General features: G+C 37.1%; 1 pseudogene; it reads right to left on the bottom strand.

The window, feature by feature from the left end:
* Positions 1-9,454: 9,454 nt before the first annotated feature.
* Positions 9,455-10,366, bottom strand: LOC102825021 (annotated as a pseudogene).
* Positions 10,367-10,688: the final 322 nt, after the last annotated feature.

Here is a 10,688-nt window from a genome sequence, read left to right as displayed (position 1 = left end):
AAGAAGAGTGTAGAAGAATCAATGCACTTGAATTGCCAAAATAATTAACTGTCTTGGGAATAGTACAGCCAGAATCCTTCTTAATAGCCAGAATGGCAAGAATTCATCTCTCATTCTTTGGACATGTTATCCATTGGGACCAGTCCTTGAAGAAGGATAGCATGCTTGATAAAGTGTAGGGCCAGTGAAAAAGAGGAATACCCCCAAGGAGATGAATTGAAATAGTGGTAGCCATAATGGGCTCAAATATAATAATAATTGTAAGGATAATGCAGAACTGGATAATGTTTCCTTCTGTTGTGCCCCAGTGTCGCTGTGAGTTAAAACAGAATCAAAGGCAACAACAACAGTGAAATAAGTATTATGTTAATAATAGCAACATTTGGACGAAATACTCATATTGCTATTTCTCCAAAATATTGTTTGTTAGGGGAGGGAAGGAGAGAAAGCATGTGTTGTGAGGAAGGGCAGCATGTTTATATGTGTATCTATATAGAATGGGTAACTTCAGACAATGTAAAGTCAGTAAAATGACACTTAGGACCATATGGGACAGGGAAAAGAAACATGACTTGTTTTGAACAAACAGTTCAAAAAGAATAAATAATAGTAATAATAAAAACTTACATTATTTCCTATATTATTGTTAAGTGCTCTTGAGTTTGTTCTGACTCATACCTATCCTTTATAAGGTTTTGAAGGAGTGGCTAGTGAGTTTGAAGTGCTGACTTTTTGATACAAACAGACCTTGTGGTATAAACTGACCTCATGGTCCAGTATTTTATCCTATAATTAGCCATACCAGGACTCCATTTAGTATAAGAAAGAGAAAAATGAACTGACTTCTGGCAAAGTAGATTTTTACTGATATCAAAATGAGTTGGAGTCAACTCAATTACAACAACAATTTAGATAGATAGATAGGTAGATAGGTAGATAGATAGATAGATAGATAGATAGATAGATAGATAGATAGATAGATAGATAGATAGATACAGATACATCCCTAAGGTCTGGCAGAAGCTAATGATCGCTACCACCAAAAGGTTTAATTAACACATTAGGTATGAGTTGTTGTTAGGTGTTGTTGAGTTGACTCTAACTCTTTTCTTGTTGTTGTTGTTAAGTCAGTTCTGACTCATAGCGACCCAATGCAAGGTTTCTGAGTAGCGGCTGATGAGTTTCAAACATTGACCTTGCAGTTCACATGATCTTGCTCTCCAGTGTTCATCCTATAGCACTACACCAAGATCGTCTAACTCATTTAGGTGTCAGCAAAAACTACTTTCCCCAAAGTCAGTTCATTCTCTTTTTTTCTTTCACTGATGCATTCTCTCATTCATTAAGTAAATCTTTTCAATATCTCCAGTCTAAACTTACCTTCTTAACCAGTTCTCACTTAAGTAATCCTTGAGGTTAGTGTGGATGTGGATCAGGAAAGAGAAGTGAAGAGAATGATGATGGGATAGCAGAAATCAGAAAAATGAAAATTCTCATTGCTAGTTTACAACCTCCTTTTTCCTCTGCAATGTGAATTTATACAGTACTTTCTGGATTGAAATGCATGTGAGAATCAACCCCAAACCAATAATCTGATATAATTTCTTTGATAATATTTGCTAAACACTTTCAGAAAGAAAAATGACCGTCTTCATCTTACTGCTTTTTGTTTCTTTTACTTTTAGTCTATGAGAGGAAGGGGAAGAATCATTTAGGTTAGATTTCAGAAAGGGTAAGTAGGATTAATAATCTCTGTGGTACCTTGAATTTACTTGATAATGCATTTCTCACAATGTCTCATAATGAAGGCCTAACTACTCTCCACTTTCAGTTATTCATCTACAATTTCAGTTTGGACAATCAAAATTAATCCTGATAACAATTACCTACCATTAAAATAATAAAATACTATCAGCATCTTCCCCCATCCTCTCTTCCCAGACACATTAGAAAAAAGGAAACTATTCAGTGGGAATTCTCCCTTGTCCCCCTCATTCTGAGATTAAGTACACTCATGAAAGTTTGTAAATCAGTCACTTCATGCCTTTATAGTCCCCACATTTTTTATAGACAGTGTCTAAATTACCTGTTACTATCAACCCAGTACACTGAGGAGAAAAGCATGTTCCTGTTCTGAAGAATCTTCCATTCCAGTTGGAATTTTGAGCAACTGCATCCATAAATGAAAGTTCAGCCCATCAAATTGTAGCAAGTTACACTTGCTCACAGTATCAAACATTTTATCTTCATCTGGTTGGCCTCTGTTCATAGCTCAGTCCCTAGCTATCTAAGGTAGGTCAAATGGGTAACAGTTTGAGAGTTCACACACGCCTCTTTACACTTCAGCTGGTGCCTTCACTCACAGCCCTAGCCCATGGGCTCAGGAGTTCGTACAACTTTCTAAACTTCAGATCAGCAAGCCCTTCTTCTTCTTCTTTCTCTCATCTCAGGGTCAGTGGATACCAATGGAACATGTCCAAACTCATCCCGTGTCTTCATTGCTTCACTTCCCTCATTCCACTCAAAATAAACCCAGGTGGTCACCAGCTAACATAAGACTTACTTGTTCCCTTTAACCTACTGTCCTAGAAGGGAATTTTCTGTGATGGGTACAGACTTTCTTGACTTGATACCTTCAATGCAAACAGTTTTATTCAATTTCAAAAAGCCAAGCATTCTTCTTTTTCCATTACTGCAGTTATTCTTTGAATCATAAATCTCCTGTTCTCTCAGGAGTTCTGGGTGGGTTTGCATGTCTTTTTAAATGCAAATATATCAATTCAGAAGGTTCTAGGTGGGGCTTGAGATTTCATCTAAGGCCACATACTCTACAAAGGCTTAAAATAAAAAGCTAATTTCTGGGAAAATTCTAATTCCCTTTTTAGCAAACCCAATCAACTATAGGCTGAAGGTAGGGTAAGAAACTCTGTGTAATCATAATTCATGATATTCTTCTTCATCACACATGTATGTCTAATTTACGAAATTGTTATCGTTGAATACTGTCAAGTCAATTCCAATCCATAGAAACCTTGTAGATGGTTTCCAAGGAGTGATTGGTGAGCTTGAACTCCTGACCTTGTGGTTCAAACTGAATTTACAATAGTAGAAAGGCAAAACCAATATGTATAATGCAGTCAAATACTTCTTTTAAAAGCATTCAAGTTCAGTCTTTTATTTTTCTCTACCCTAAGACTATTTCCATTTGTATGCATATGTCTTTGAGCCTTTGAGGCTCTTGCCCATTGTCAATAATTTAGCTTAACCAACTTGACATCTGCTTTCGGCAACTCCAGAAGTTGCTTTTCTGAATGAAATTGATCAAATATTCCATCTAGTTGTATTGATAATTACTGGTGATTGGAATGGAAATGTTAGAAACAAAGAGGAAGGATTGCTTTTGTTGTTGTTACATGCCAACAAGTTGATTCCGATCTAATGTGACCATGTATATGGTTTCCAAGGAGCAGGTGGCTAACTTGAACAATCAACCTTGTGGTTCAAACTGCCTTTGTAGTCCAGTGCATTAACCCTTGTTGTTGTTGTTGTTGTTAAGTGCCATCGAGTCGGCATTAACCCTAGTCATTGAAAAATATGGCCATCGTGGTAGAAACAATGATGGAGGTCACATGATAGAATTTTGCAAAGCATCTTCATTGTAGATAACTTTTTTTATACAACATAAACAACAACTATACACATGGACCTCACCAAATGAAATACACTGAAATTACATAGACTTTGTGGTTCAAACTGACCTTGCAGTTAAGTGCTTATCCTACAGCACCACACCAGGACTCCAGTGATATATTGTAAAGAAAAATAAATGGCTCTTTGTTGGTGATGTTGTTGTTCTTGTTTTTAATGAGGGTTTTTGATCTATAATTCAAATAATGAGTTCTTTGCTGTTGTCGTCCCTCAAGTCTATTCCAACAACAAGTGACCCTATAATACAGAATAGAGCTTCCATGTAGAGTGTCTAGGCTATAATTTACAAGAGCAGATTGCCAGGTCTTTTCTCCCCCAGAGTGAGTTTGAACTTTCAACTTTTATGTTAGCAGACATATATTTAAATATTGTGTCACAGGTCACAACAATCACAGTATTTTAAGTTGAACATTATTTGGATCTGAACTAAGAGGAAATAATTTTCTTGATTATAAAGACTGTTTTAGATACACACTCAAAGACTCTGATACCCATATTGTAATTATCAGAGACTGCAATGAGTAGTCTATTTTCTGTTTCCAGATCATTGCATTTGTCTATTTATTTGTCTGATAATTTTCATATTCTAGCTACTGGGTTCAAGAAACAACATCACACATCAAAATAATATTTCAAGCCATGCTTCATAAGAATGGTATGGTGGAAGAATGCAATAAAAATATACTTTTCAATGCCAAGTCCTGCCATGCCATTACAGAAAGTACTATGTCAGCAATTTAATCTCTATTCTACACCATATTTGTTCAGAAATTATATACAGAGCCATAAAAAATGTTTTGCTTCAAGGTATTAGCTCATTCCCCAATAAACAATTAGAAAAGAACCATAAAATGTCTAGGACAATTGATTAAAAATATAGTTTGGACCAGCTATGTATGTGACCTGGATTCAATGTCATTTTGCAAAAACCCCTCTCTGTCATAACACAAAAGAAGCTCCAAGTGAGGATGTGAGGCAAGAGCAACAATATCTAGACACACACAGATGATTATTTGTTGCGTAACTTTGGAATTATGGTGGTGACAATGATTGTGTGCTGTCTAGTCAATTCTGACTCAGAGAGACCCTGGATAGGGCTTCCAAGGTATTAAATCTTTACAGGAGCAGAATGCCTCATCTAGTAAAATAAACTTTCCACTATGAAGGTATTTTGATGTGTGAGGGAAATTTTTGACCAAACATTCATATTAGGTGTGATTGCCATGGCAGAGCCCCACACATATATAAAATAAAATCTCTGTTATGGTTCAGAGTGAAAGATTCAGAATTCTAGGAAACATACATGAAAAGTTGGGGTTTTGTTTTTTTTTTTGGTTTGTTTTTTCCCCACTTTTTTACTGATGCTTCTATATTTTATACTGCTCATTGCTGGGGGAACAGAAAGCCTCATCTTACTCCCATGGAGTGGCTTGTGGGTTCGAACTGCCTACCTTGTGGTTTATAGTCCAGTGCTCATTCTCGGAAGCCACTATACTCCCTATTTTATACATAAGATAATATTAAGTAATGGTCAGATACTACTTGTAATGATTCACAATCATCTGATAACATTTTGCTCCTTTCACTGATTGGTTTCAGAAGACTAAATAAATCTTTGAGAAGCAAATGGTTTTAATGATTAACTATCTTTGCAAAAACTTGGTTGCTGTCCATATTCTCCGTCTGATCATTTTACAGCCAGGATGACTGACCAGATGGCACCAATTGGACAGTTTTATTACTGAAGGGTGACCTTCTAATAGTCTCTCTTAATATATATGGCACTGTGGGTTAATGTGCTGAACTGCAAAGTTGGTTTGAACCTCAAGGTCAGCAGTTCAAGCTCACTAGTTTTACTCCTTGGAAACCCTATACAAGGTTACTATAGTAGTGGTTACGAATCGGGCTGCGAACCGCAAGGTCAGCAGTTCGAAACTACCAGCTGTTTCGATGGAGAAAGATGAGGCGTTCTGCTCCTGTAAAGATTTACAGCCTTGGAAACCCTGTACAGGGTCGCTATGAGTCAGAACCGACTCCACAGCACACAACAACAACAACAACATAGTTACAAATAATTTCCTTGGATGACATAAATGGTTTGTGCTTGACTAAAGGTTGGCAGGTAGAGCTGCATAAGAAAGGCCTGACGAGCTACATCTTTAAGATTATAGGAAAAACAACAAAAATAACCCTATGGAGCAGTTCTACTTTTAATACATTAGGTCCCAATGAATAGAATTGAATCAAGGACAACAGGTTTGATGTTTGACTTATCAAGTAAGTAAAAATTAATTCATAGTTTTATGTAAGTATTTATATATTCAGTTATATTCTTGAAGTTGGATTATAAGGATTTTAATTTCCATTCTGTAATTTACTAGCTATTTTACAAGGGTGTGGTCACTTACCCTTTCACATCTAAGCTTCCACATCTGTACAATGGATATAACAGTCTCTAGCTAGCGTAGTGGTTACGAATCGGGCTGCGAACCGCAAGGTCAGCAGTTCGAAACTACCAGCTGTTCCGCGGGAGAAAGAGGAGGCTTCTGCTCCCATAAAGATTTACAGCCTAGGAAATCCTGTACAGGGTTGCTATGAGTCGGAACTGACTCCATGGCACACAACAACAACAACAGCTAATATTGTAATAATTATTATGTGAGTAAGGAAATAGACTACTCCCTGACCCACAATAACACCTGAATGATTGCTAGTTTGGAATGAAATGACTTAAGCTTTGATGGACTGTGATTTCCCATTGATAATTCTATGAATGCAGATGTTTACAAGTGAAAAACCCTTTCGACTAATAATGACCAGAAAAGATGTCCCCCAGTCTATGCCTCTAGATTGTCTAATGCTTAATCACAAAAAAGGAAAAAAAGTACATTTTAAAAAGGAAAAGGCAATTTGTTTATTTCCTCTTTTTCAGATATCAATTTTTAAGCTTCACTTGATTAAAAACAACAAAAACAGGGCATACATCCAGTTTGGGGGTGGCATATGCGAAGACAAACAGTGGCGGTTCCTCAGCCGAGGTGAGGAAAAATCAGAGAAGATGCTTTGCCAGGACAGTCCCGGAGCTTTAGATCTAATATAAAGTAAGTGGAAATAGTTTTGGGCATCCACAGGTGGAGAAATCTTACAATGGTTAGAAGGAATGCAATTTCTGAATTATTCAGTAATCTGCCTGTGGCTGGCAGTCTTGAAGGAGATCAGAGGGCAGGGCCACAGCCAAGATGATACAGCCCAAAAGCCACCCAGCTATTTGTGGAAAAAGAAGTGTGACTTTCTTTTAACATTTTTTCCCCCTCCGCTTCCCTGCATACTCTTTCTGCCCAGCCCTGGTATCTTCATGTGGGTGAGCACATACTCAAAGAAGTTCAATGTTGTACCCACAGGGTACAATTTTCCCATGTGCAAACAGGAAGTTGTTGAAACCCCACTGGTTCCAGAGGCTAATATTCCGGCAGCTTCTTATGACATCTGACTCTGTGATTTAGCCCTAAAGTTGACTCTCCACTTGGGCCGGAGCCTCTATTCCTGCCTCAACTCTAACAAGAGATAGCAGATCTGGCCATATAACCAAACCGTATTTGCACCCTGTAAAATCATAATATAAAAGGCAAGAGGCAACACCAACTATATATACAAGGATGCAATTATTTTGATAATTATGCTTTACATATGCAGATAACTAACTGATCTTCATAGATAAAACTGTGAACAATCTTTCTTCCATTCATTTCTCAATTTCTGTCTACACATCTTTATGGTGGTTATCTAGAGGGGGGCCTGAATGAGTGGACACCCCTACACACTGCTGGAGGCTTCTACTGTGCACCTACATTGATTTGCACAACAAAGGCTACTGGACAAGTCTGCTACAGCTTTGTTTTTGTTTGCTTGTTTTTGTTATTGCTTTTACTTTTGTTTCTGTTTTTTTGTCTTTTTGGTCTTACTTTTTTTCCAGCGGTGGGAACTTTCTCTCCCTACATTAACCAAGAAGAGACAGCAATCATGGCCATATAACCAAGCTACAAGCATACCCTACAATATCCAACCATCTGCAGAGGAGCCAATACCAGCTGATACACCTTACATAGATAGCCAACACTCGAAAAGATTGCTTGCAGTTGAGTAATAAGAGACGTGAAAAGAGAAGCCTATCTCCAGATCACATCCACCAGGAGACACTCAGTAAGTTTTATAATACAGTAACATACATTCATTTAATCATTGAAAACACATCTAACTATTGAAAGTGTCCAAGAAACAACAAAAGATTTTAGCACATGTCCAGAAACAGGAAAAGAGTAACAGACTAAAGAGCATGAGGCATGCATACACTTCCCATTAGAAGCAAGCTTTGGATCTGCCTGAGAAGTAATTCAGAAGAATAGTATTGAGATACATCCAAAGACTTCACAGATGGGTGGAGGAAAATAAGGAAGAAGTCAGGAAAGTGCTACAAAAGTAATCAAACAAGGTAGATGTAGCATTGGAAGTTCATTCTGCAAGTCTGCTTCCTGGCCATCAGCTTTCAGTTCCTCTCTTTCCATGAATCTAGATCCCTCAGCTTCTCCCTCTCTCCATGTCCCTATCTTTGCCTCCATCTCTGGTGTCTCTGCTTCTCTGGATAAGGTCCCACATTCTGCTTGTGCTCTTCTCCTTTGATGGACCTAGGGTCTTCTGTTTCTGTACTGTAAGATTAACTACTCCCCCCACCCCTTTTTTTTTTTTTTTTTTTTTTTTTTTTTAGTTTGTTCTTTTAATTAAGCTAAATGTGGCACTGTGGGTTAATGCATCAGACTGCAAAGTTGTTTGAACTGCGAGGTCGGCAGTTCAAGCTCACCAGCCACTCCTTGAAAACCCTATACAGGGTCACTCTGGATCAGAACTAACTCAATGACACTTAATAACAACAACAAAAGCCACTATACATCTCCATGAAAATTACAATGGAAAAGGAATAAAGAACAGAAGCTTCTATTTATTTTACACAGCAATGTTTTGTTAACTATAGATAAATATCTTGCTCAGCAGGATTTATTGGAGATTTTAGTAAAATGTAGTTACTTTGACATGGGTTTTGCTTTTGTATCAATAAAGAGACTGTTGTTGAATTAGCTTACCTTACTCTTCTTCTCATTTACATTATATTCATACAAACAAAAAGTGAACCCTACTGGGGGAGGTGTTTTATCAGAAAGATGCCCTGAAATTGTTAGGTGAGAACAGGAAAGTTCTCAATTTTCCTTTCTAGACCTTGGATTCTTTTCATTTGAATGGGATCTCTAAGTTTCTATGAGATCAATTTAAACATTGGGATATAGGTAGAAAGTAAGTTTCTACTTCTTGGCCCTATGATGTCAAACTTGGCCATGTGACTTGCTTAAAGCAATGATGATACCTGAATCTTCTAAAAGTCAACCCATATGTTAACCATATCCTGCTTCTTCTGCCATAAAAATGATAATGAACCATACAGAGATTATTCCTTCAACTGAAATCCCAGAGGGAAGATGACACAGAAAAGAGCCAGACACCTAACTGATATTAACAAATGAGAACTACACCATTGCAGTTGTTACTTCAGCATGACCCAGTAAAAGCTCATGAAATACAAGAATTTGCTGCTAGTTGAATATCAGTTGATAGTCAAACTTTACAGCACAAAGTCAAGCTAAACTTAATAATTGATAATGTACATTATGACAAAATGGAAATAAATCAAAAAGCAAATTTAAAGTACAATACATGGGGTTTGTAATTTAAAATTTGATTTAAATGTGTCCATAGAATTTTCCTTATGATTTCTGGTTAGATTCCTTGAATAACTATTCCAAGTAAGATCAATATTTTCAAATAATTGTTCTTCATCGTTAAGATATTCCAAAATAATATTTCCAACATTATATAAAGGGCAATCCTCCTTAGCAAGCCATGTTTCAAAAATATTGTCCAAAGGTAGGGCTTCTCTTGAAGTAATGTGACATAACCTTAATTTCTTAGCTGTTGATTTGTTATTGTCATTTTTCAGGCAGGATAAAGAAGCTGCAAAGTCTATGACTTTCCCAATGCTCCATCGCTGGCAAAAAAAAACAAAAACAAAAAACATTGGTTTGCTCTTCTTGCTCCACTTGGGTAAGAAAACCTGAAAGTAAATTCTTTCTGTCTGTGGCAATGACTTATTTCCATCAGCATGCATCTTTAATTTCATCAATGCAAACTTGGCATTGGTTTCACTATTTTTTGCCCCTTTTTGACAGTTGCTCACTGTCTCTTGTCTTGGAATCAATAATGTTTTTAACAAGTTTCTGAGTGGAAGTCATATGAGGCTTAGAGATTTCAAGTTTTTCACATTCATGATCTATCTGACTGATTACATGACTCAGGCTAAAATTCTTCTTACTGTAAGGACATATAACTGGCACAAGCTCTTTTTCAGTACAGTCCTTAAATGAGCATAGGTAAGATGCATGTGTATCTGTCTTCAATCCTCATTGATTATCTTCACCTCAGAACAGTCATGTGACTCTCTGCTTCTGTGTTCCAGGCAAAATATTCCTAGGCAACCATCACAGACAAATGGAAGAAAATGTCATTGCCTGCAATGTTCCACCTGACAGTGTTGCCCAATGTCCAACTCCGCCATCTCTACTCCCCCGTTTTTGTTACAAAACTTCTACCTTTGCAGTTGTGATAATTACAGTTAGTCTTGATAATAATTACTCACTATTGAATCGTAAGACTCTCAACCCCATCTCTTTTTACCAGACCCACCTAGACAAGATGAAAGCTATTCAGTGATGACTCTATCTTCTCTCCACACTCTTAAATTAAACTCCCTCTTGAAACCTTGTAAGGCAGTCATTTTGTGCCTTTATAGCCCCCTCATTTTAGGTAGCCATTGTCTTAGTTGCCCATTCCTATCTACCCTGTATACAGAGGGGATAACATTGATACTTGATGTGAAG

This window comes from Chrysochloris asiatica, unplaced genomic scaffold, assembly GCF_000296735.1.
Source record: "Chrysochloris asiatica unplaced genomic scaffold, ChrAsi1.0 scaffold00143, whole genome shotgun sequence".
NCBI classification, from domain to species: Eukaryota; Metazoa; Chordata; class Mammalia; order Afrosoricida; family Chrysochloridae; genus Chrysochloris; species Chrysochloris asiatica.
The sequence above is the reverse complement of the archived record's forward strand: the minus strand, read 5'-3'. Positions and strand labels throughout refer to the sequence as shown.